The following is a 26,071-nucleotide window of genomic DNA, read 5'->3' as shown; positions in this document are numbered from 1 at the left end:
AGACCTGGATTACTTCACTTGTCCCCACCCGCAGTCCCCTTTCCCCAGGCCTGAGACCACCTTTTTAGCCCATAAATATCTCAAGCCCCCTGTCTTTGGGGAGGCAGAACTAAGGTTTGTTCTCCCATCTCCTCACTTGGTTGCCTTGTGAATCAGCCCTTTCTCTGCTGCAAAGCTCTGCGTCTCAGCATTTGTCTTGCTTCCTGTCATGCAATTGAACCTGGTTCAGTAACTCCACGTTAGACCTACTGAACCCCAGTCTTTGGGGCCAAGCCCAGGAATTTGCAGATTAATTTATGAGAAGCTGTTGTAACCAATGGGACAGGAGTGGAAAGTGCCACTCTTGGTGAGCCCAGTGATACCAAGTGGTGGCTTTTTTCCCCTCCCGTTTTTCAGATGGCAGATGCACGGGATTGAGTTCATTATATCCTGCGGTATGTGGCAGTTGTCACATTCATCTGTGAAAGGCCCGTATTTTGTTTTGTTTCATTATACCTTTCTAGCTCACCCCATCCTGACCTCCTTACTTCTAATCAGTATCATATGTATGTATACATACATATGTATATACATATATACATGTACATACATATACAGACTCCAGAACATATATGTACGTGTATATACATATACACGTACATATACATATAGATGTGGCAGGCCCCAACACACACACACATGCACACATACACACACACACTTTTTTGGTTTGTTTCATTCAACTCTGGTTTTCATATTAGTTCATGCTGCTGTATATACATCTCTTTCACTACTTCTGGATGGTATGTAATTTTTCACACTCATGCATCCAATAAATGTTGGTTTTGATTCCCTAGCAAAGGACACTCAGGCTGCCTCAGTACGTTGCTGTGATGAACAATTTATGGGTGTCTGCAGTACATACCCAGTGGAGGGTTTGCTGGCCATGTTCAGTCTCCCTTGGAACTGCCAGACGGCTCCTGAGATCAGCTCCATCCCCAGATGCACTCTCCCACCGCCAGTGCCTGTGGGTTCCAGTCTCCTCCCAACATCTTTTCCAAGACTTGGTGTTATCTAGCTTTCTAATTGTTGCCAGGCTGATGGGTTTATGGGGGACTTCTCTGGTTTTGCATTTCTCCGATTACTATGCAGGTGGACATCTCTTCACGTACCTGTTATAGGGAAGGTCTGCAGAATTCACCCTATGGGAACAGTCATGTTTTGCCATTTTTCAGTTCTTTCTGATTTTTTTCCCATGTTGATTTGGAGAAATTCAAATATGATATATACATATTCTTTATTTTAGTTGTTGTAGTATCTTTTCCTGGCTGGTCACTGCCTGTTAATTTTGTCTTTCATTGTGTCAGTGAATAGGAAGCTCAATTTTATTCTAGTCAAATGCAGGGTTTCTTTTTGTCTTATGGTTTGAGTCTTTTGGGGTCTTATTAAAGAAATCTTCCCACACCAAGGTCACAAAGACATTCTTTTTACATATTCTCCATTAGTTTTGTAGTTTTATAGATCACATCTAGGACCCTAATCTTCCGGAGTTCAAGTTTTTATATAGTAGAAGGAGAGATTTAAAGTTGTTTTCTTTTGTATGGTAAGCCAGTCTTCCCAGCATTCCTCATGAAGCAAACCACCTTTCCCCACCATGCTTTATGATTTTACTATGTCCCATACCCAGTATAATATACACATAAACACATAACATTTTTTTTTCTGGGTTCTCATTTCTGTTTCATTGCTTTATTAGTTTCTGTACCAGTGGTACAGTTTTCTTTTTTAAAAAATGACTTTTGTAGTCATTAGGACTGCTCATAAACAGTGAGGTGCTCTTCTCTTTCAGGAAAATGGTAGGATTGCATTTCCCTCTTCACCTGGAGTTCGATGTGGCTGTATGACTGGATTTGGACAATGAAATGCGGGCATAAGTGACACATGTCACTTCTGGGATGCAGCTTTCAGAGCCAGTGTGTAATTCACCATGTCCTCTTCCCCCTGCCATGACAACCTGTAATGCTCCGGCCAGGTAGGTGCTGTCAGCCTGGATCCTCCAGGCAGCCCTCGATGCACATGTAACATGAATGAGGAACAGACCTTAGTTATTTTAAATGATGGTACCTGGGGGTTTTTGTTTCTGCAGCAAAATATAGCTTATCCTAACGAAAACAATTACCATGGCGGTATCATTTCCAGTAGCTAGGTGGGCATGTCCCTGCTTTCTGTTCTTCTAAAATTTTACTTAGTTCTTTGTAGTTTTTGATTCTTCCATTTTATAATGTATCAATCGTCTAAGAAATCCCAGCTGGAAAAATTCACCCATACAAGAAATGTTGAGCAGGAGTGTGACAAAAGAGGGAGGGGTTTATGCTGCTGAAATGCAAAGAGATTTAGTATTCATAACAAGCCTCATCTTCTAAAGTATGGATATTGGTACCTCATCTCCGACATACTTCACTGACCCTTGACGCATTCCAACCTCTTGCCACTTTTCTGGCTCCCCCCCCACCCCACCATCTTCCTTTCTTCTTGTTTTTCATTCTCTCTCATCCTCTCTTTTATGTGAATAACCACAAATTCTTTCTGAATCTCATTTGGAGCGGCGTTATCCGAAGTTTTGGTACCACTGTCGCTTGGGCCTTCAGGGGGTTCACCTTTTATTCCACATTTATCAAAAGAATCTTCTCAACTGTGACAGTTGTTCCCTAAGAGGAATTCTGATGCCAGCTGTTAAGATAATACAAAATGATCCACTTTGTTACAAATAAAAGATGCTGGGGAAAATTAGATAGCTGTAGAGGATAGGGGGAGGAAGACAGACAGACATTCAGATATATGTCATATCATAAAAGGAGAATAAATTCCATTTGGATAAAGAAGTTAAATGTGAGGGTTAGGGGGGCAAAATGGGTGAAGGGGGTCAAAAGGTATAAATTTCTAGTTGTAAAAGAAATAAGTCATGAGATAAAACATACAATATGGCAACTATAGTTAATAATATTGTATTGCATACTTGAAATTATACAAATAAGAGAGTAGATCTTAAAAGTTTGGGATAAGAAAAAAATTTGTAACTATGTATGGTGATGGATATTAATTAAACTTGTGACCACTTAGCAATATATATAAATATCAAATCATTACGTTGTATACCTGAAACTAATACAATGTTACATGTCCATTATACCTCAATGAAAAGGAAGTTAACTGTAAAAATTAAATCAGAAAAATAGAATAAATACCTGATTTCTGTTTCTAACCTTAAAACTAATGGAAGAGGGATCCTACTCCAGAAGACAAAGAAGAGGCCACATCAAGAGGTAGGAGGGGTGATTATGCAATATAAGCAACTCCCTACTTCTGGGGTGGGAAGCCCCACAGACTGGAAAGTAACTGTATCACAGAAACTCACCTACAGGAGTGAGAGTTCTGAGCTCCCCAGCAAACCCCCACGCCTGGGGATCTGGCACTGGGAGAAAGAGCTCCAGAGCATCTGGCATTGAAGGCCGGTGGGGCTTGTGCTCAGGAGCTCCATGGGACTGGGGGAAGTGGAGACCGCATTCTTGGAAGGCGCACACAGGCTTTCGCGTGCACTGGGTCCCAGGACCAAGGGTCTCCATGGGAATCTGGATTGGACCTGGCTGTGGTTCTTGGAGGACCTCCTGGGTGAAAGCAGGGGTGAATGTGGCTTGTTGTGGGGGAAGGGCATTGGAAGCAAAGCTCTTGGGAATCTTCATCAGCATGCGTTTCTCTGGAGGTGGCCGTTTTGGGAAAATGTGGCCCCACTCATCAGCACTGAAAAGCCCCAGGCCAAACAACAATCCGGGTGGGATAACAGCCTCACCCATCAGTAAACAGGCTGCCTAAAGATCCCCCAGGCACCCAGAGACAAAGCTCCATCCACCAGAGGGATAGGAATCAGCTCCACCTACTGGTGGGCAGGCATCAGTCCCTCCCATCAGGAAGCCTACAGCAAGCCCCCATACCAACTTCAGCCACAAGGGGGGCAGACGCCAGAAGTAAGAGAGGCTACAACTCTATTATCTGTAAAAAGGTCACCACACCAAAAATCTATAAAAATGAAGACAGAGAACTATAACTCAGATAAGGGAGAAAGAAAAAACCCCAGAATATCAGCTAAGTGATCAGGAGATTCTCAGCCTCCAGGAAAAAGACTTTAGACTGTTGATGCTGAAGATGATGCAAGACATCGGAAACAAACCGGAGGAAAAGATGGATAATTTACAGGAAACACTGAGCAAAGAGATACAAGATATAACACTTAAGCAAGAAGAGATGCAAAATACAATAACTGAAATAAAAAATTCATTAGAAGCAGCCAACAGCAGAATACAGGAGGCAGAAGAACAAATAAGTGAGGTGGAAGACCGATTAGTGGTAATCAAGGATGCGGAACCGAAAAGAGAAAAAAGATTGAAAACAAATGAAGAGAGGCTCAGAGAACTTGGGGACAATGTTAAACACACCAACGTCCGTATTATAGGGGTGCCAGACTGAGAAGAGAGAGAGAAAGGGACAGAAAAAATATTCCAAGAGATAATAGCCGAAAACTTCCCTCACATGGGAAAGGAACCATTCACTCAAATCCTGGAAGTGCAACGAGTACCTTATAAAATAAACCCAAGGAGGAACACCCCGAGACACATATTAATCAAATTGACCAAAATTAAAGACAAAGAGAAAATCTTGAAAGCAGCTAGGGAAAAGAAACAAATAACATACAAGGGAACCCTGATAAGGTTATCAGCAGATTCTTCAGCAGAAACTCTGCAGGCCAGAAGGGAGTGGCATGATATACTTAACGTGATGAAAGGAAAAAACCTCCAACCAAGATTACTTTACCCAGCAAGGCTCTCATTCAGATTTAAAGGAGAAATCAAAAGCTTCACAGATAAGAAAAAGCTAAGAGAATTCAGCAACATTAAACCAGCTTTACAAAACTAATGGAAGAGGAAGTTCCCCTGTGGCACATTGGGCTAAGGATTTGGTGTTGCCTGCCATAGCTGTGGTGCAGGTCGCAGCTGTGGCATGCATTGGATCTCTGGCCCTCGAACTGCCACATGCTGTGGGTGAGGCCAAAAAAAAAATTTTTTTAATTCAATTATAGTTGATTTACAGTGTTTCAGGTGAACAGCAAAGTGATTTAGTTATACACATATGTGTATATATGTCTTCTTTTCCATTATGGGTTATTAAAAGATACTGACTATAGTTCCCTGTGCTATACAGTAGGTCCTTATTGGTTATCTATTTTATGTAGAGTAGTATATGTGTGTTAATCCCAAACTGCTAATTTTTCCCTCCCCCCTCTTCTCTTTTGGTAACCATAAGTTTGTTTTCTATGTCTGTGTGTCTATTTCTATTTTGTAAATAAGCTCATATGTGTCATTTTTTTCCCACAAATGATACAGTTTGTAACTGTAATGAAGTCTTCATCAAGTCAAGAAACCCCAGTAATCTTGGGGTTTTCATTTTCGTTTTTATGGAAGGCAGTCTTCACTGCACTACCCACTAAGCAAACCATCTTTGTCCCTACTGCTTTAGGATTTCACCATATCATAGGCCCAGTCAAACACACACACAAATGTATAGCATGTGAATACATTTTCCCTGGGTTCTCTCTTCTGTTTCATTGTTTTGTTAGTTCCTGTGCAGTGCTACAGTTTCTTTTTCAAAAACTGATTACTGTAGTCCTCAGGACTGTTCACACAGAGTGAAGTGCTCCTCTCTTTCAGGAAAATGTTAGGACTCCATTTCCCTGTCCACCTCAAGTTTGGTGTGGCTGTGTGACAGGATTTGGACAATGAAATGTGAACATAAGTGACACGTCACTTCTGGGAGGCAGCTTTCAGAAAGAGAGCAATCATAGAAATAGGCAATTCCCTAAGGAGGAAATAACCAAATAACAGATACACAGAAAAGATGTTAGGCTTCATTCATAGTCAACGAAAAACTAATTTTTAACAATCCTGCTGGAATAATTTTGTTTAGGATTGTATGGGCATAATAGTTTGACTTGGGGGATAGTTTCCTGCAATTGTTTAGGTCTTATATGTTACCGCTTAGTTGTTTATAATTTTTCTTTGTAAAGGTCCCTTGAATTTTTAGGTAGGTTAATTGCCAGATGCTTTGTGGTTTGGGTTGATTCAATGACTGCCAACCTGATTTCTCTTTGAATACTGAGGGAGGTGGGTCCCGCCACCTGCCCTGGAGGAGATGGGTTCAGGCTCCCTTCTTTCCTTTTCCAGCTTGGGCCCCACTGTCAGCTGTAGGTACTGACCCCTCAGGTGTTGGAGTTTAGGAAGGGAGGCTGAGGAATGGAGATCTTACCTGAATGATGCTGTTAGAAGCTGGTCAGTGGAGCTCAGCTAGAATTAGGTTTCCCAGAATTTCCTTCCCCAGGTGATTCTGGATTAGGATTGACCACAAGAGAAATTTGGCCAGAGCGGAAGCAGCAGGCCTTATGCTGGGATGGTGGGTGCAGGGACTCAGGTGCCACGTTGCTCCCATGTATTGTCACCAATCTCCTGGCTGCTGCACTGGGGCCAGGCTGCATCTCCCCAGGGGCTCCTGCTCAGCTTCTGGGTCCTGGACTGGGCATGCCAGTAACGCTTGAGCAGGGGCTCCAGCTCCTTCTGCAACTTGTCAAGGGCACAGACTCCGGTCTGCCCTTGCCTTCCTTTGCTTCACGACCTGCAGTGACTTCAGGCCCAATGTCAGACTGAGTCCACAGCCTCCCACGGACCCCTGTACCAGCTGACACAATTGTGTGAGGTCTAATTCCTATAATAGGTGGGACTCAGAGAAGCTCCCCTTTCCTGGGGAGACCCTAGCTGGCCCAGTGGCCCTGTGCTCTCTGGGCCTAGCAGATGTTTGAAGCAGACTCATCCCCTCGTGGGTTCCCAGAGGCTCCTCTGACTGTAGCTCCCTTATGCGGGCCATCCTCCAGCTTTCAGGTCCTCCCCACAGCTCCCCTTTTGCACCTGCAGTGTCTACTCCGCTTTGGAGTTCTGCTGCCCTCCCCGTGTCCCTTGCGTGTGGATGCAAAATGGCTCCAGAAGAGTTGTTTCCCTCCCACAGGAGCCATTTCTGGTCCCAGGAAATGCAGGAGCATTTTGTGTCCTTGACAAACCCTGGGGTGCAGGCCTTTCCAGCCCCGAAGCAGGTCTTCCTTTACCAGCAAAGCAACTCATGAGCTTGGCTCTCCTGCTCTTTACTATCCTGGCAGGAGCTTAAATACCAGTCCCCTGGCCCCTCATAGCCTCAGGGGAATCTTATCAAGCTCCTGTGGGGGTCTTTCTGGTTGGGCCCCTCCCTCTACTGCTCCTCCTGAGGAAGGGGGGCAAGCACAGCTGTTATCCCTGAGCAAGATGCTTCTCCCACTCATCTCCCCAGGCCCATGGGCTCCATCCTTTGCCTCTTCTCTGTGGACTGAAGAGCCTTCTAACTGGCTGTGGAACACCCACTCTGCCGTTTCTCCTGGTGCCTAGGCATTTGCTGTCAATGTTTCCATGGACCACCCTGTTGAGAAGTTCTCCTAGATGGAGATTTCTGAAGATGGAAGAGTTCATCCCACTATTGAAGCCTGCAGGGCCCCCTTCCCTTTTCTTTCCTTGGGGAACTTACCAGAAAGAGCAACCTGGCTGGTCTCCAGGGCCAGCTCTTGGGGGGAAATCCTAGAGCCCCAGGATGTCATAGCTGGAAGGTGCCACAGAGGTTGCTCGTCCTGCTCCCTCATTTTCTGGTGAGGAGACGGGCCCAGGGAGGGGAAGCAACTTGATTTTACAGATGTAGTGAGTTGCAGCCCTGGCTGGATCCAGGTACAGGCCTCCCTTTCCTGGTATAACTTGGTCCTGGACCCAGCAGTCTCTTAAATTCAGGTAGCTACCAGCTCATCTCCCCCCAAGAAGAATGGAGTGTGTGCTGGGGGTGGTCAGGAGGTACACGGTGGAGGCTGGCCTCTAGCAGGTGGTTGCCATGGCATCCAACAGAGCTTCCTGCATTCTCCCACCTGGGCCAGGCCAGGGAGTTCGTCAACCCCTGGTTCACAATGGGGGTGTAGCTGGAACCAAGCAGCTGGGGATCTGGGCCAGTGAGAGGACACCACCAAAGTACTGTCCAAAGGCTGCACCCCGCCTGGCTTTGTGCGCTTGCCCATTGCCTGTGGCTGCTGGACTGAGCTGGGGATTACTCAGGAGGCAAATTCTGGACTCCTGTGTGGGGCAGGGCTCTGCCCCTCCTCAGGTTTGGTTGGACCTCTGGGAGACACCTGTACCTTCCTCCAACTCTAGGAGGAGGAGAGCCCCTTCCCCCTGAACAACCTTGGCCATGGATAGAGAGTCAACAAGGGAGGAGGTGGCGCTTGACCAGGCTGTGAGGATATCAGTATTACTGCTCTGAGCATTGTGATCATTTCCATGCACAGGTCCTTTTAATTCTGAAAATGACTCTAAGAGACTGTGTTGCTGAGACTCGGATTAAGACACCAACCCAGAGTCAAACATCCAGCTAGGAGGTCACAGCCCCATAGAGGTGACAGCGAATTACACTTCTACCAGCAAACAAACAGATCAACAAAACTGTGTCTCTGCACTCTTTTCTCTACAGGGATTTGGAACTTTTTGGTCTTTGATCATCTGTTAGGTGAACAGTGGTGTTGTAATGTTCACATTTCTCTTATTACAGGGGAGGCCACTATCTTCTCTGTTTGAGAATCATCTCCATTTAGAGGAATGTCTGTTTGTACCCTTTGCCCACTTTCTCATTGATTTATAGATGTTCTTTCTTCTTCCAGAAAATTCACTGTGATATGGTTAAAATTTCTTTTTCTAGTTTATTATTTGTCAGTTGGCTTTGTTTATGCCGTCTTCCATCCCACCAGCTCCAGACTAGGTACACTTGATTTTTACGTGGTCAGATTAGTCAACTTTAGAAAATAGTCTCTGAGTTTTGGATCATATTTAGAAAAGTCTACCCTATTCCAAGAGTATATTTGTAAAATTCTCCCATTTTTTTCTGTAATTTTATGGCTTTCTTTTGTAAAAATACAAATGTTTGATTCTGCTTGAGTTGCTTTTGGTGGAAAGTATAAGATGGGGATCCAGTGATCCAACTTGACTTTTTTCTTTCTCAAAGGGCTACCCAGCAGGCTCAATGCTATTTATTTTAAAATTCTATCTTCTACCCTTTGAAAAGGTGTCTTTGGGTCTCTTTGGTCCATTGGTTTGTCCATCTGTTCATACCATGGCCTAAGGTGTTTTAACTATTCCAGCTTTATCACTCATATTGTGTTTTCATATCTGGTAAGGCTGGTCCTGCTTTTACCACCTGTTACTCTTCTTCAAAAGATGCTTTTTCTAGTAATTCTTGCTCATTTATTTCTAGAGATTATTATTCATTTCAGGATAATCTTTTTAATTTTTCCCCTCAAACACCCAGGCAAACAAGAACAAAATTAAAAAAACAAATTACAACTCTGTTGGTATTTGGGGAACAACATTGTAATAAGTCTATACATTAACATAAGGGGAGTTTTCATATTCTTCCCATTGAATCTTCATATCCTAGTCTCCTCTTGTTGTTTCATACTCGTTTCAGGGTATTTTTTTTCTCTTAGATTTTCTGTGTTTCTTGGTTTAATTCTCTGTATCTGATCTTCTGTTGCTATCATAAATGGGTTTTTCCAGTATATCTTCTAATCCATAGGTGTTTACATATGTATTTTGGCATGTTGATTTTATAACCAGCAAACTTAATCAACTTTCTTATTGTTTGTAACGTTTTTTTAGTCAATTATCTTGAGTTGATGAAAATGATGCTAATTTTGCCTTCTCCTTTCCAATTCTCACACCACTAGAACAATGTAGTTCTAATATTGTATGTCCTGGTCTTGTTCTTGATTTAAATGAGAAAGCTTGCAGTGTTTCCACACTAGACATTATTGTGGTTATTGCCCAAGCATATCTTTTATCACATTAGGGAAATATCCATCGTTGTTTTAAAAGACACTTTACAAAATCAAGCATGGGTATGAACTTCTCAAATATCTTTCAGCTTCTATCAATGAGAATGATCTATGTGATTTTTTCCTTTTGATTGATTAACATACTGAATTACAAAATGATTTTTTTGATAATCAATCATTCTTGAATTCCTGGAGTAAATTCTGCTTGGCTATTATTATTATTTTTTTTAATGTGCCTCTGATTTCTGTTTTCTCATGCAGGTTTTGGTGTGATAGTCATTAAGTGATGTAGGTTATAGTTTATGTGCTCTTAGTTAGATTTTGATGTCACTGTTACACTACTTTCATAAAGAATAATTATATACACTACTTATAAAATAGATAATTAACAAGAACCTACTGTATAGCACAGGGAAATCTGCTCAATAGTTTGCAGTAACTTACATGGGAAAAAAGAATGTATATTATCTGATTCATTTTGCTTAACACCTGAAACTAATACAACATTGTAAGTCAACTATACTCCAATAAAATTTTTAAAAATGTACATTTTTTTTCCAATTGTATACTCTGAAGGTGTTTACAAAGCATCAGAATTACCAGTTTCTTAAATATTTGTTAGAATTTTCCTGTGACACAATGTATATATTGTTCTGTGACCTAGAGGCTTGGTGCTCCTTTGACAGTTGTTTTTAGTTTTCTATAGCAGTTGATCCATTAGATTGTCTAACTTCACTATGGTTAGTTTTGGCAATTTATATTTTCTTATAAATTTATCCTTTTATCCATAGTCTCAAATTATTTTGCATAACAATGAGCAAAATAGTGTCATGTTATGTTTTAAATTTTATTAGTTTCTGTTTTTTTTTTTTTTTCTTTTTCCCATTGCAATGATTTATTTGGATATTTCTGTTTTCTCCCTTTGGCTTGATAATGTTGGCTAATAGTTTATCCTTCTTATTCGCTTTTTTTTTTTTCCTGAATAGAATTAGCTCCTGGATATACATATATATTAATTTCACAGTTCTTTAATTTAATTCATTGTATTCTGCTTTCATATAACTAATGTCTTCTGCTTTCCTTAGCTTGAGTTTGTTGTCTTTTTTCTAACTTCTTGAGTTGGATCCTTAATTAATTCTTATTTTAAACTGTGAATATTCTTTTAGCACAGGTTCTGACATATAATATTTTCATTAGGATTATTTAAAGGTATTTCCCAATTTTAGTTTTAATTTCCTCTTTGTCCTAAGTGCTGTTTGAGAGAAGGAAGGAAAATTTCTGAGTGATAAGGATTTTTATTTCCAAATTCTAATTTTATTACATTATAATTCCAGAACATTGTTTGTATGGTTTATATTTGGAGGAAGAATGTATTGAGGTTGTATTTGTAACTTAAGATTTTTAGGTTTTTTAATTTCCTGTCTTCAGGATTTTAAAGTATTATTTTCAGGGTACCAGTTAGAATAACTTTACTGATTTGATTATTTTCTCCTTTTTATCCTTCTTTATTTTTTATTTAGTTCTTCTGTCATGGGCTGGGTATTAACCATAGTTTCTGACTACTGATATGTTTCTATCTCATCTTGTATATCATGTAGTTGTACTTTAAAGATGTTGATGGGATGATATTTGAAGTATAAAAATATTCATAGAGGGAGTTCCCATCGTGGCTCAGCAGGTTAAGGACCCAGCATTGCCTCTGTGAGGATGCATGTTCAATCCCTGGCCTTGCTTACTGAGTTAAGGATCCAGTGTTGCCACAAGCTACAGCGTAGGTCACAGGTGCAGCTTGGATCTGGTGTTGCTGTGGCTGTGGCATAGGCCTCAGCTGCAGCTCTGATTCGACCCCAAGCCTGGGAGCTTCCATATGCCAGCTGCAGGTGTGGCTGTTAAAAAATATATTTATATATAAATAAAATATTAATATTTAATAATAATAATGTTACTAAAATACATATATACACACACATACATATATACACATACATATATGCAATATATAACAGTAATACAACATTGTAAGTCAACTATACTCCAATAAAAAATTTAAAAATATAGAGAAATTCATAAATGTTAAATCATTGTTGGGGATGGTACACTTTATCAGTGTAATATTTCCTTTTGTCTAGTTAAATGCTTCTCTGCATCCCACTCCCTGCCCCTAATTTATATCTTAGCTACTAAAGTTATGCTTCTTCCTTTTTGTTTGTGCTTGCATGTTCTATCTTTGCCCATTCTTTTGTTTTCAGCCTCTTTAAGTCATTATGTTTTAAAATATATGAGAAATGTGGGCCTTATTTTTTGATCCAGTCTGAGAGTAAAAATATTTTAATAGGTAAAATAATTCCATTCACATAAATTAGTATGACAGACATGTTTGTTCTTAGTTTTCTTTTTCTTTTAAATCATGTTTTATGTTATACTTTTCTGGTTTTATTGCTGCTTCACTTATTTTTTTTAATCTTTTACTGCATATTCTATTTTATTTGCTTGGTTTTTGTGTGTATATTTCTTCTAATAACTTGAAAATCTTTTATTTTCCCCCCAGTAGTTACCTTTTACATGTATTTTTTATATGTATCTATTGACTACTTTCTCTAAGAATGACAAAATTGCTACATTTCCACTGAATCCAACCTACCTCCCCCACCACTTTATTTTAGTTGATTATATTTCTACTATTTTTCTTAATGTTTCTCTTAAAATATTCATATGTGGCAGAGTTTGCGTTGTGGTGCAGCGGGAATGAATCTGCCTAGGCACCATGAGGTTGTGGGTTCGATCCCTGGCCTTGCTCAGTGGGTTACGAATCCTGAGTTGCTGTGAGCTGTGGTGTAGGCTGGCAGCTATAGCTCCAATTAGACCCCTAACTTGGGAACTTCCATATGCCTCAGGTGTGGCCCTAAAAAGACAAAAAAGACCAAAAAAAAAAAGACAAAATACTCATACGTCTATCACTTTGCTAGCTTTAAATGATATCCTTGGCAAATAGTTATAAACAAAAAAGTTGCTAGCATAATTATACTATTTTCTATGTTCTTTTCCTTCCCAGATTTTGTTAGTTATAAAATTTCTAAGGAGTGGCACAGTGGATTAGTGATCTGGTTTATCTCTGTGGAGGTGCTGGTTTGATCCCTGGCCTGGCACGTGGGATTTGGAGTTGCTGCAACTGCTGGCATAGGTTCAGGCTCAGATTCAATCCCTGGCCCAGGAACTTCCATATGCCATTGGTGTGACTGAAAAAGAAAAAATAAATAAAAAAAAATTTCTGTATTATTCATGTTTACAACTTTTATGTTTGTTTTGTAACCATAATTGACATGTTGCTTTAATGTTGGTGTTAGTCTTAGGTACATGGATTTAGTGTCACCCAGTTCTGCTGTATGTTCTTCCACTCGTCTTTTGATTAGCTTGAAATTATAGATTCTTCAGACTCACGAGATTCTTCAGACTTATGAGACTGATATTCTCATGTTCTTGCATGTTCCTAAATGTTGCCTTTATACTTAATTGATAGTTTGCCTGGATATAGCATCTTTGGTTATACTATTTATTTCTTGGCGTTGATGTTGTGGTTATGCATGAGGTTACCCTGATTTTTTCTCCCTCTTTAAGGAAACTTGACTTTGGGGGCTGGATATTTGAAAGGATTCTTTGTCTTTGAAGTCTAGCATCTTTGCTAGATTTGGTCATTCTTTGCTAGTATTTTCCTGGGACACAAGAGGTCTTTTTAATCTATAAATTTTGTTCCTTTTCATTTTGGAAAGTTCTTGTAAATCATATCTTTAAATATCTGTTCTCTTTGTAGGAACATGAATTGCATGTATGCTTATCTGTCTTTCATATGTACCATTTTCTCTCTCATCTTTTTAACCTTTTATTAATTTCTATCAATTTTTCTCACCTTTTACAGTTCTGTCCTCTATACCCTTTCTTATACTTTCAGCAGTGTCTGTGGTTGGTTTTACATTTTCTCCCACTTTCTTCTGAGCTCTACCTTCTTGTGACTTACATGCTTTGCATGTCTTGCTGTATTTTTTTTCTGAATATTTGTATCTCTTTTTTGCGCTCTTGGTTTACAGAACTAATTGCTTTATGAAGTTTAAAAATTTTTATGGAGTTCTCATTGTGGCTCAGCAGTTATGAATCCAACTGGTATCCATGATCCCTGGCCTCACTCAGTGGGTTAAGGATCCAGCGTTGCCATGAGCTGCAGTGTAGATTGCAGACGTGGCTCAGATCTGGCATTGCTGTGTCTGTGGTGTAGGCCAGCAGCTGTAGCTCTGACTCCACCCCTAGCCTGGGAACTTCCATGTGCTGCAGGTGTGGCCTTAAAAAGAACTAACTAACTAAATAAATAAAAATTAATGATATCTTTGTTCATTTTTTCCATGGCAATATTTTTGTATGAGGGCTTTTTTTTTTTTAATCTACTATTTATTTTCCCTCTTTCTCTCCTTTCTAAAGTGTTGTATCTTCATTGCATAGATTCTGTGGTAGTTCCATTTTGATTATTATTTCATCTTTAAATGAAGTGACTTCTTCTTAGACCAGCTCTTTGCATGAGCTTCTGAAGTGGAGGAGGGAAAGCATGGCCATGAACTAGGTTACCAGTAATTTTCCTATAGGGACATGAGTGTAAGATCTTTTAAGCTTTACTTTTTTCTAGCCAACTAGCACTGATAGCTACAGATAGGCTCATAATGTGGAACCTCTTTCCTCTGTTCCACCTGGTGAAGAGACTGCTTCCCGCAAATATGACTTCACTGTATAATTCATCATTTGAGCTACCTTTGCTGTTTCTATTTCATGTCAGAATAGATTCAGGAAGGCTTCTGAAGCCAGCCCACATACCTGCCCTAATAAGAGTGTGTTGCTTTTTTTTTTTTTTTTTGCTTCTGGGGTGTAGCATTTACCTTGGAGAACTGAATTTGGCCAGTGTTACCTCAAGTCTGTGCCATAGCTATTTTTTCCTAGCATCTTTTGGCACCTCAGTTATGTGTTATGTCTGAGTTTATAGCCTTTCCTAGCTTTTCAAAGATAGAGTTTGTTTCATATGTTCCTTGTTGCTTTTAGGTAATTTTTTAAAAAAATTTTTTGTCTTTTTCCCTTTTCTAGGGCCCCTCCCTTGGCATGTGGAGGTTCCCAGGCTACAGGGTCTAATCGGAGCTGTAGCCACTGGCCTACGCCAGAGCCACAGCAACGTGGGATCTGAGCCACGTCTGCAACCTACACCACAGCTCATGGCAACGCCAGATCATTAACCCACTGAGCAAGGCCAGGGATCGAACCCGCAAACTCATGGTTCCTAGTCGGATTCGTTAACCACTGCGCCACTACGGGAACTCCTTAAGTGATTTTCAAGAGAAGTATTTGTTTTTTAGACAAAGAAATATCAACCAGAAATTCCATGCATTATTTCTTTTTGCGTGTGTGTGGTCTTAGCTTGTTGTTTTTACTTACTTGTAATTTCTACTTACTCAAAACACATTAATAACTGAATTGCCTCTACACCTATTTCTATGTGTCTTTTTAGTTTTTACTTTTGCTACCAGTTGACTCATGCTTTCCCCATATTTTCCTATTCAAATTTCTGAGACAATTTTATTGGTCCAGATATGACTATTTTCTTTATTAGGATAGAACTTTTTGCTCTCCTAGATCCTAGGAAACCCTTGGATCAATTTCTTTCACTGGTCAAGTAGCTCTGGATGAGGGGTCTTCAGTAACAATAGGGGATATGCGGGTTGGACTGTCTTCTTAGCAGGGAGCTATGAGCGTGAGGGGTTTCTGTGCACAAGCTCCGACCAGGCAATGACTTGGGGTTAGGACTGAGTCTGGAGAGTTTGGGATGGAGCCCTCAGGCCACGCTTAGAGGGAGTAAAGCCAGCTGGGAAGTAGTAGAAGATGAGATTGACTATGTAGATGGAGTAGCAGGCTATGGAAGGTCTTGAATTTGATGCTGAGCCATTTGGGTTTAAACTCATAAGCCATAAGGAACCATTGGAAACTGGAGAAAAGTGACATGATAAAATGAGGGGTTATCCCCTGCAGGGGGTGGGGGCAGGCGGCAGTCTAGGTCACTAAGTCCAGGTGGTCCACAATGAATTTATGTCCACTCTGGGCAATATTGGTATTCAGGTAGTTCAGTCTGAGCAGTGGGGCTGCAGGAGAGCCTTCTCAGGAGTGATGCTTCAGCATGTCTGCTCAACACCTGTACAAGTCTAGGGTAACACATACACATTGTTGCAAGGATCTGTAGAAGATGTTTCTGGCCTTGCAGGGAAGGGCTGAGGGCAATTAGAGCACTTCAGACTCACAGCTGACTGAGCCAAGCTTCCAGTCTAAGACTTTGCCCAGCTGAGAGATAGAGGAGAATCCAGAGATCTAAGCTGGAGGCCCCTGGACCTGGCTCTGCACACTTCCTGGGAAATAGATGGGAAGGCTGATGCCCAGTACTCTTGGGCCTCAACCCTTCTCCCTCCTATCTCTTCCCTGTCCTGAGAACCACACTCGCCCCTGCCCCCAGAGAGCATCAGCTCCCATTGGCTCAGGACCTGTGTGGAAGCCATTGGGTCAGCAGCTGGGCAGAGCCCAGGAGGAATGAGGTTTGGGAAGAGGAATATGCAAGGAAGCAATGGAAGAAGGGAGGTCGGAAGAAGAATCCAGTTAGGAGGCTGTTGTCCCTCAGCAGGAGGGTGCAAGTCCCTAGAAGTGAGATGAACAAGGTGCAACAGTTGTGAGGTTGGAAAATTCTACAACTGAGGTAGCACTGGGAGGGAAGACAGAGGAGAGATGGAGACAAGACCCTCTACTAAATCAGAGCCACAGAACTCAGCTGCTAATTGGTAATGGGGGCAAAATGAAGGGCAGTCAAAGATGGTACCACTTACCCAAACCAAGAAGTGGAAGGGATGAACCAGAGCAGGAAGGAGATACAGGGCCTGGGATTGGAACAGGCGAGAACTTTTAGGATCATTAGCACTGAGGTAGTTAAGGTTACAAGATGAACATGTTTGTAATATCAGCTTCTTCTTACTACAATAAACATTTTCTCTTAAGTGACTGAAACATTCAGGCCAGATTGGGGTGGCACCGATCAGGCCTGGCCTCTGGACCTGCACATATGAAGACTGTCCCTGGAATGTGGTCAGTGTGATGAATAAGGGACTTGCTGCCCTCTTACTTTTCCCCAGTCGCCTCTGGCCTGTCTTTTCTCCCACGGCTCTTGTTCCCACTCGGCTCATTATGCAGTGATAGGATTACAGGGGGTCAGAGGTGAAAGGTAGACAGTCTAGTTCAAGCCTCTCCACTTAACAGAAGAGAAAACTGAGGCCTGAAGAGAAGTGACTTTCTTAATATAACAGAGAAGAAGCCGCAGAATCCAGGCCTTCTGGTTTCTGATCTGATGTCCTTTCTGCGATGCTTGACCGCCTCTCTATCAGTGTGAAAGCTTCTCTCAGCATTGATGATTTGCCTGGCATGGTGGATTTGCACATCATATGGTCCCAAGGAGTCCCGAAAAGCAATAGTTTAGAACGGCTTCTCTATAGCAGGTGGCCCATCCTTTGATCCTATAAGCATCTGCAACTTTAAGGAAGTCCTTCCATCCGCTACTCACAAGTTCTGTTTATTCTCTCTCTACACCAGCTCTGCAAGCGGCTGCTTCCTTGTGGGGCGGGGTGATTATCATCATTGCTGGTTCAGGCCTCTCCCACCTCGCCCAGGTTACAGCAGCAGCCTCCTGTAGGTCTCCTTTTCTCCAGTCTTGATGCTTGTTGTTTCTCTGTTATGAACCAAATCATGTCCCCACAGAATTCATACTTGAGTCCTAACCTCTTTGTACTTCAGAATGCGACCTTATTTGGAGATAGGATCTTTTTTTTTTTTTTTTTTTTTTTTTTTTAGGGCTGCCTCATGCATGTGAAGATTCCCAGGCTAGGGGACAAATCAGAGCTGTAGCTGCCAGCCTACACCACAGCCACACAGGATCTGAGCCACGTCTGCAACCTACACCATAACTCACGGCAATGCTGGCTCCTTAACCCACTGAGCGAGGCCAGAGATTGAACCTACAACCTCATGGTTACCAGTCAGTTTCGTTTCCACTGTGCCACAGCAGGAACTGCTGGAGATAGGATCTTTAAAGAGGCAATTACGCTAAAAATGAGGTTGCACAGGTGGGCCCTAATCCAGCATGACTGGTGTCTTTATAAGAAGAGGAGATTAGGACTCAGGTTTATAAAGACACGGGGAGAAGGCTGCTGTCTATGAGCCAAGGAGAGAGGCCTCAGAAGTAACCACCCTGAGGACGCTGCTCAAGGACTGCAGACTTCCAGCCTCCGGAGCCGTGGTGAGAAAACAAACGTTTGCTGTTTAAGCTACCCAGTCTGTGGAACATTGCTATGAAAATCCTGGCCAACACCGTTTTCCCCCTCCAGCCAGAGAGAATTTCGGCAGTGCAGAGCTGTCCCCTTACTTTTTAGCCCTTGCAAGATAAAGCCTAGCACAGTCTGCAGCCCTTTCATCATCTGGCCACTGCTTACCTTTCTGCCTCATCGCTCCCTGATACCCCAACCCAATCTCAGGCTTAAGCTCCAGAGCTATCAGACTTGACTTCCCCCAACAGGCTGTGCCCTTCACACATCCGTGTCTCTGCTTGGAGCGCCCTCTGGCTCTCTCGTCTGCCTGGCTGACTCCTGACCGGCTGCACAGCCTGTGCTGACATCACCCCCACCCTCACCCCCCGCTGCCCGGGCAGCCTTTTCTGACTGCTCTGTCCCTCTCCTGTGCACTCAGCACCTTGTTCAACTGTTCGGTGGTGTGACTCCCACCAATACGATTGTCCCTTTTTATGTCCCTCTATTGGAGGGTGTGTGGAAGGTCTTACTCTTCTCTCTTTGGGTTCAGGCCAGACAAGATGGTCCTCAATAAACTTTTGTTGAATTGGGTTGACTTTTGCATCTGCAGGGGTCATGGGTCTGTACTCCAAGGAGAAAATAAGAAAGGGTCTGGTTACAATCTGGCTCCAACTAGGCCCGGTGTTAGCAAGGACATCGCCTGATAGCATCTGATGGGCTGCTGCGGGCAGGCCCCTGGGGCGTGTTTCTTGGCTGCAGGCACAGTGCATCTCATTGGATGAGGGTCTGCCTCCATGTCTGCAGGTGGAGTGACTTGGGACAAGGATACTTCTGATTTTAACTGTGTCTGCACTGGGGCCCAGCATAGTCTAGTGAAAGCATCAAACAGGTTTAAAAGGAGCCTTCAGGGACAGGGTAGAGATTAAGAGTATTGTCTTATAACCTTAAAGAGACGTGGGTTTGAATCTCAGCAGTAGGTATGTGACTTTGGGGTAAGTTACTTAATCTTGCTAAGTCCTATTTCTCTCATTCATCAAATGGGGATAATAATACCCCCCCACGCCCCGCTAGTGGTGTTGAGAGGATTAAGTACAGTAATCTCTCTCACCTACCTGCCTACCTCTATCTATCCATCTATTAATCTACTGATCCACCGATCCATCTTTTTATCTAGTGCTTTGCCTAGTTCCTGGCACATACCAGTGCTCAGTAGATGTTAGTTTTACAAGGTGAGAAGGGAATATTTTCCCCATTTCCCTCAGAAAGAGGGGAGTCTTTTCCAAGGCTGTTCAGATTTTTGACCTGTGCCCCAAAGGAAAATAATAATAACAACAACAACAACAATAGGAATGGCACCATCTGTGGAGCATCTGATATCTCCTAAAATGCTTCCCCATCCACCATTCTGTGACACACGCCCAAAATCCCTTTGACCTCATGTCAGAAAGATCCCTGCGTCTACATGAGAGACATTGAGAGGCGGCAGCCCTCGCATCTTGGGGCCCAGCTGTGACTCCTCCTGTCCATCACGTTGGATTCTTTGTCTGGCCAGGAGTTCTGAATGGAGGAAGCTCTTCCAGGGGCCAGTGGAGCTTTGAAGGGGGTTTGATCTTAAGCGCCCTCTGCCAGCACTTGGAGAGAAAGTGGAGGTGGCTGGGGCCTGAGCATCCTCTCCCCACCTGCCAGCAACAGTGGCTGCCTCCATGCAGAGGTCCACTCTCCCTGGCAGCCATCCCAGGCAGCCGGCCCCTCCTGCGTGCCATCCCAGAGGGCTATGTCCTCGTTCACGGACCATTGGGTGCAGGCTGCTGTTCTCTCCTGCCTAATTGCCGTTGTCCTTGTTAATACCCTCCCTCTGCCTTCGTGCCTCACAGACACCCTCCACTCCTGGACCACCCCTCCCACCAGTGCCTCCTACTTGATGAACAAGATGTAAGTATACAAGTTATTAATCTTCCTACCAAGGCAATTACAAGCCCCGCAAAGCTCCTCCTTGGCCACGTTGGCTCTTCTATGACAACCTTATCAGGTTAGCAATTTCAGATCTGCATTAAGTGTTCAGAAATCAATTTTCAGCTTATTTTGTGTTGCAAAGTTTGCCATGCCTGAAACCACACTGCTAATTGAACAAGAGCAATTGATGTTTTAGCAGTAATTAAAGATGGTAATTATGACCAAATCTCCCCCATGGCCCTGCCGTGTTTGCTTTTGGACCTGTCAGAATGGCGGGCAGGCCAAATCAATCTTAATAAAGTTGGTGCTTCAGAGGTCTCCCCAGAAATGCTGTTACCCTCAGGATGGGGATGATGGAGCCGTGGTGAGCAAGGGGGACAACCTGTTTGGGGCTGTGGGTTGACCAGTTAGCTGGACAGTCAGGCAGTCGTCAGATATGACCAGTTTGGTTCTCGAGTGCCCAGCCAGCACTGGGCTGGGGGAAGGAGATGGGTGGGAGAAGAATTCCAAAGACCTAAACAAGCATACTATACTCTTGCCATTGAGATACTTACAACACATTTGGGAAGATATGATGTATGTGCATTGTACAAAATAACTTCAGAGCATTTATTTTCATTTATCAGCATTGCAGAGTACCTGCTAGGTGCTGGGTGCTAGGGGAATAGAAATTAAAGACAGTATCTCCAGTGAAACTCACACAAAGCACTTGTATCTTTCCTCCAAGACTCGGGGTCAATCCATGTGGTTGGGTGGTGTTGGTCTTGTGCTCAAGGAGTGGCTTCATCCCCTTTCCCTTCCCTCATCTCTTCCCGAGGCTCCTCATCCTCAGAGAGGCAGCTGGGAATACAGACAGAGCTCTGGACTGAGTTCAGAGGGCTCCAGTCTGATACGTTTCCCAGTACTGGCATCCTTGGACCCATTTAGCATTTTACAGACTAGTCTGAAGTGAGATGAGAAAGGGGTGATTGGCAGTAGGAAGGGGTCTTGCCCACTCTTGTTTAGAATGTCAGTATCGGATTTGTACTGACTCCTCAAGTTGCTGTATCATGAGGATGCTCCTAGGTTATTATTCATTCTACGTACCAGGCATCATGCTTTGTGCCTGGGGATACAAAGCCGGCTTTGAGTGAAAGTCTTAGACAAATCCCAGCAACTATTGTACTTGTAGGTAGAGGGTTGACATATACAGGACCCTGTGATCTTCAGTTTCTCAGTATCCCGTGGAGAGGTGCGCTTTGTCTTAAATGTGGATTTTATTATTATTCAGGCCAACAGACCAGGAGATGATTGTCATCGAAAAGATAGGGAGTGCCATGTCACACAGTGCCCCAAAGGGAAGCACCAGGATCAGTTAAGGGACAAAGGGAGGGAGGGGGAAACTGGGAAAGAGCCTTCACTGTGGTTTCAGAGGTAAGGGATGGATGAGGCAGGGTAAGCAGGCTTAGCACTGGCCAGTTTGAATAATTGCAATGGGCTCCTGGGCACTGGGGCTTTCCCTCGTTGTTTGGTACCTGGCCTTGGGGTACCGAAGGGCTTTGGGACAGGGAGATGGTGGCTCAGGTATAAGAGCCCTGTGAGAACCCAGTAAAGGAGGTGGTTGGGATATGGGCTCTGGATCGGCTCATCTGCATTTGAAATGTACACACTAGGTGAGTGGCTGCTTTCTCTAGGAAGTGTCTAGCCCTGGGAGGGGCAGTCCCTACAATGTTAGCAAGACAATAATAAATAATCAGATGTCAAAGCATCAGAATAAAAAGACATGTTTAATCCATGCTTGGGCTGGGCATGTCGGATGCATTGTGGGCTGTGCCCCAGCAGAGGAAAGCCATGCACTACTGTTGTCCCATTGTTTTATGGGGAGAACTTGAGAGCAGCTTTGCAAAACAACCTCAGCATGGGTGCCAGCTGCCTGAGGGCATGCAAACTGGAGCTGGGCATGCCAGCTGCCCAGCATTAGAGCTTCCGGAGACCGTGGGACACCACCAACCTCAACCAGCTCATTGTGAGGCCAGTTAGAGAGAGCCATCAGGCCATTCTGTGGGCATTTCTGTCTGCCCCTCCACAATGACTAGGACCTGATGCCTGACTACAGGAGCTTTATAGTCCAGGAGGGGAGAAAGGTCAGTAAGTAGATAATGGGAAAGTATAGCACAGCGTCAGAGCTATGCCAGGTTTATGGGAGCACTGAAGAAGGACCTGGGTGGGTGAGTGAGGGATTCCTGGAAACTGGTCTTTAAGGCTGAGTAGAAGTTGGGCAGTTTGAGGCTGGAGGGGTCCTACTCAGGCAGAGAGTCACAGCAGAAGCAACCGCATGGAGGTGTGAAGCCTTGTGGCATGTTGTAGAGGCTGCTAGAGTGTAGAGGATGGAGCGGGAGGTGCCACAGAAGGGTCTGGAGAGGGAGACAGGAAACACATCACATGAGGGCATTTGGGTCATGCAAAGCCTTTTTTTTTTTTTTTTTTTTGTCCACACCCATGGCATGTGGAAGTTCCCAGGCCAGGGATCAAACCCGCACCACAGCTGTGACTCAAGCCGTAGTAGTGACAACACTGGGTTCTTTTTTTTTTTTTTTTCCGGTCTTTTTGCCTTTTCTAGGGCCACTCCCACGGCATATGGAGGTTCCCAGGCTAGGGGTCGAATCGGAGCTGCAGCCACCGGCCTACGCCAGAGCCACAGCAGCACGGAATCCGAGCCTTGTCTGCGACCTACACCACAGCTCACAGCATTGCCGGATCCTTAACCCACTGAGCAAGGGCAGGGATCGAACCTGCAACCTCATGGTTCCTAGTCAGATTCGTTAACCACTGCGCCACAACGGGAACTCCCCACCACTGGATTCTTAACCTACACCACCAGGGAACTCTGTCAGGTTTGCTTTTGAAGTAGTTCAACCTTATAGTTGTGTAAGGGTGGCAAGGTGGGGACCGAGCAAGCAGTGAGGGCTCAGGTACATGTTACCTGGCAGCTCTCTTCGGATGATTCCTAGATCTTTCTAGAGAGGTTAGAGGGATTCCTTGGACAAATGCTCCCCCCACACTTATGCCTGGTCCCATGTGGGGGGTCAGTGCAGTTGAGCAGAGAGCCTGTCCCGTGGCCTAATGACCCCCATAGCTCCATGCTCAGAAGTGCCTTCTTTAAGCCTCTGCTTCAGTGGGCTTAGGAGAAGCAGACACAGGTTGACAGCAGCCAGCCTGGCAGTGGTGTTGGGCAATGCTGTGAAGTAGACTCTCCCAGAGAAGGGAGCAAAATGAGCGAGACCTCTGGCCACAGAAACGTCCACTAGGCCCTGCCTGGCATGTGGGCTACAGTGACCAGAGGTATATTTCCAAGTATGGCTACTTGGCACCATTCACACACACAGACCTGATGTACATGCATGTGACAAACACGTATGCAACACATGCATGAGGACCCGATTGCAGACACACTGAGAGTGTCCCCACATTAGCGAGACATACACTGTCTGCTCATTTCTAGGCACACAGAGCACATGCACATGTACCCGAGGCCATGCATTTACCACCCATGTGCCTGCCATTTGCATACACACCCAGGCACCCAGGGCGGACATGTGCGCATGCTCTCTAATGGGAATGTTTGCCCTCTGGTCCAGGTGGCATCAGTTTAAAAAATGAGGTAATTTGGGTGCCAGGCAGGTCTTCAGTCAGAGGGCTTAGCTCTTCCAGGGCAGGCAGTGGGGATGGAGTGGGGAGGAAGTGCAGAGGAGGGGGTGGGGGGAACCTGAGGGCTGATCCTCTGGCTTCCTCTGTGGGTACCTCAGGCTTCCCACATCCTGGTCTGTTGGGAAGGCATTTAGACCCCTCGGACAGGTCCACCCTGGTCTTCAGACTCCAGATGGCCCGTCCCTTCTCTGTCGGGGCCAGGCCAGCCTTTGCTGATGACCGCATAGGCTGGCAGCTGCCATGGGAAGATACTGTTTCCATCTCCACCATGGTGGGGAAAGCACGTCATAAAGTTTTGGAGTTTAGAGTCCCTCTTGGTCAATTCCTGTATTGTCTGGAGGAGTAGACGTTGGGCTCAGAGGGGACAAGTGACTTGCCCAAGGTCACACTCAAGCCCTGTGATGATGCACCCACATTAGCAAGACATACAGTGTGGGCTGAAAGAGGCTCTGTAGGGTCTGTCTAGCCAAGGCTTGGGGGTACATGCCAGCTCAAGCTCAGATTGAACTGGCCAGAGTGCTGGCACTTAGAGTGCTGGCACTTGGTACAGTGTGAGGATCTCTGACCCTGTGGCCAGCCCCTTGCCACCAGACACTCCCACCTTGCTCTTCGGCTGCAGTGTATATTGGGCTCCCATTTGAAAAGCTCTCCATTAGTAGACCTCGTCTCTGTCTCCTCAATCCTGTCCGCCAAGTCATATCTGCCTTCCCTAGTCAGGACCTCTCCTGGCGGACCGCAGCCCTCCCTTTCCCCAGCTACTCAAGCTGCCTGTGACAGCATGCCTCCTTTCCTTTGGTCCCTGCTCAGGAAAGAAGAGAACAGCTGGTCTTTCTTCCTGATGTTTCCTGATGCTAATCCTCCAGGGTGGCCCACCTCACAGACAGAAACCTTGCAGGCACTTTTTAGTCTCTGAGTGCTCGAGGAAACATCATCCATGGAGAAGATATTGGGAGGGTGGGAGTTTTAGCCAGAAGGCTGGTTTCTCAGCCTCAGCCCCAGAGCTGATTTAATCTACCTGATGGGGCTCTGACCCTTTTCCTGGCTGGGGCTGCTCTGGCAAGACCTGAGTGGGACCCGTTAGGAAGCGTTGAGAGGTGGGAGGCCAGGCCAGGGTCCCCGACCCGATATGCTCTTAGCCTCCGGGTTCAATGCCCACCTGAGCCTCCTCCACCCACCTGGACCTCACCCTCCCTCCAACTCCTCTCTCTCAGCCAGTCTGTGTTCCCCGAGCTTCTTCCCTGGATGGGTGATTGATTAATTGATTTACATATTTATTAAAATGTATTTTAGTAGCGTCTTTGCCTTTGATGCCAAATCTCATTTCCTATTGTGGGGCTGCTGACAGCCGGCATTGTAAATGCAAAGACACTTTACAAAACAATTTAAATAGCAATTGCCACCAGCTTAAAAATGAGCAAAACAGACAAATAAAATACTGATGAGGAAATTGGCAGCTTCAGGACAAGGAGGGCCAGGGGTTTCTAAACAGCTAGCAACTCCGGGTGCTGGGATGGTAAAGGCTGTTTAATTGTGTCTTTGGAATGGCCCAGATTTTAGGTATGGATGAAAGGAGGCTAACAGTCATTGCTCAGGGAGCAAAAGGGCCTTGCCATTAAAGGCAACTGGTCTTCGGTTTTCTGAGCAGAGGGGGCTGCAGTTGAAGGGAGCAGCTGGGTTTAAGCCCTGGATCTTTGCCTTGCAGTGTCAACTTGCAAGGTTGTGTCTGCTTGCTCCAGGGAGCACTGTGGGCACCAGGGCTGGCTTGAAGATCTGGAAAACTAGCAGGCAGCTTATTCTGGTCCAGGCAGAATTCTGGAGTAGGAAGAGGGTGGACAGGAAATTCAGTCTCTGAATTCTGGCCCCAGCCTGGCCCAGCTGTGAATCAGGGGCAGGCTATGTTCTCCTCCAAGTCTGCTTCTCTGTAGGATGCACACTGGGAGACATCCAGGAGCACTAGACTGGAACACTGAAGACCTGGCATCGATTCCTGTTCTCTGCTCCCTAGCTGTGTGACTTCCAGTAGGTTATGTTCCCTCTCTGTGCCTCCTCTGTGGCATGAGAGCAAAGGAGGTGATACTTTGTGAATCCTTTTCTCTTTAAACCT

At 44.4% G+C, this 26,071-nt stretch overlaps 1 protein-coding gene and 1 long non-coding RNA gene across 14 annotated transcripts in view; one reads left to right on the top strand and one right to left on the bottom strand.

Moving 5' to 3' along the window:
• BUD13 (BUD13 homolog) overlaps nt 1-26,071 on the top strand; it is a 678,491-nt gene that overhangs the window by 215,253 nt on the left and 437,167 nt on the right. For 9 of the 13 annotated variants that reach the window (XR_014815375.1, XR_014815371.1, XR_014815380.1 and 6 more), the window contains one exon: nt 1,829-2,011. The gene's annotated coding sequence lies outside the window, so the exon portion shown is untranslated. Of the gene's footprint in view, nt 1-1,828; nt 4,053-26,071 lie in introns of those variants that run through there. The other 4 variants (XR_014815382.1, XR_014815370.1, XR_014815379.1 and 1 more) reach the window with 1 other exon arrangement.
• LOC146399871 (uncharacterized) lies at nt 865-9,470 on the bottom strand. The gene is made up of 3 exons (XR_014815386.1): nt 7,828-9,470; nt 6,334-6,469; nt 865-2,709 (listed from the first exon to the last, which is right to left on the bottom strand). It is a non-coding gene; the product is annotated as an uncharacterized LOC146399871 (long non-coding RNA).

The sequence above is a fragment of the Sus scrofa genome, chromosome 9 (assembly GCF_054392235.1).
Source record: "Sus scrofa isolate SSC_HxYL_T2T_F1_AM1 chromosome 9, Sscrofa_HxYL_maternal_Yorkshire_Landrace_v2.0, whole genome shotgun sequence".
Classification (NCBI taxonomy): Eukaryota; Metazoa; Chordata; class Mammalia; order Artiodactyla; family Suidae; genus Sus; species Sus scrofa.
This window is presented reverse-complemented; position numbering and strand designations above follow the sequence as displayed.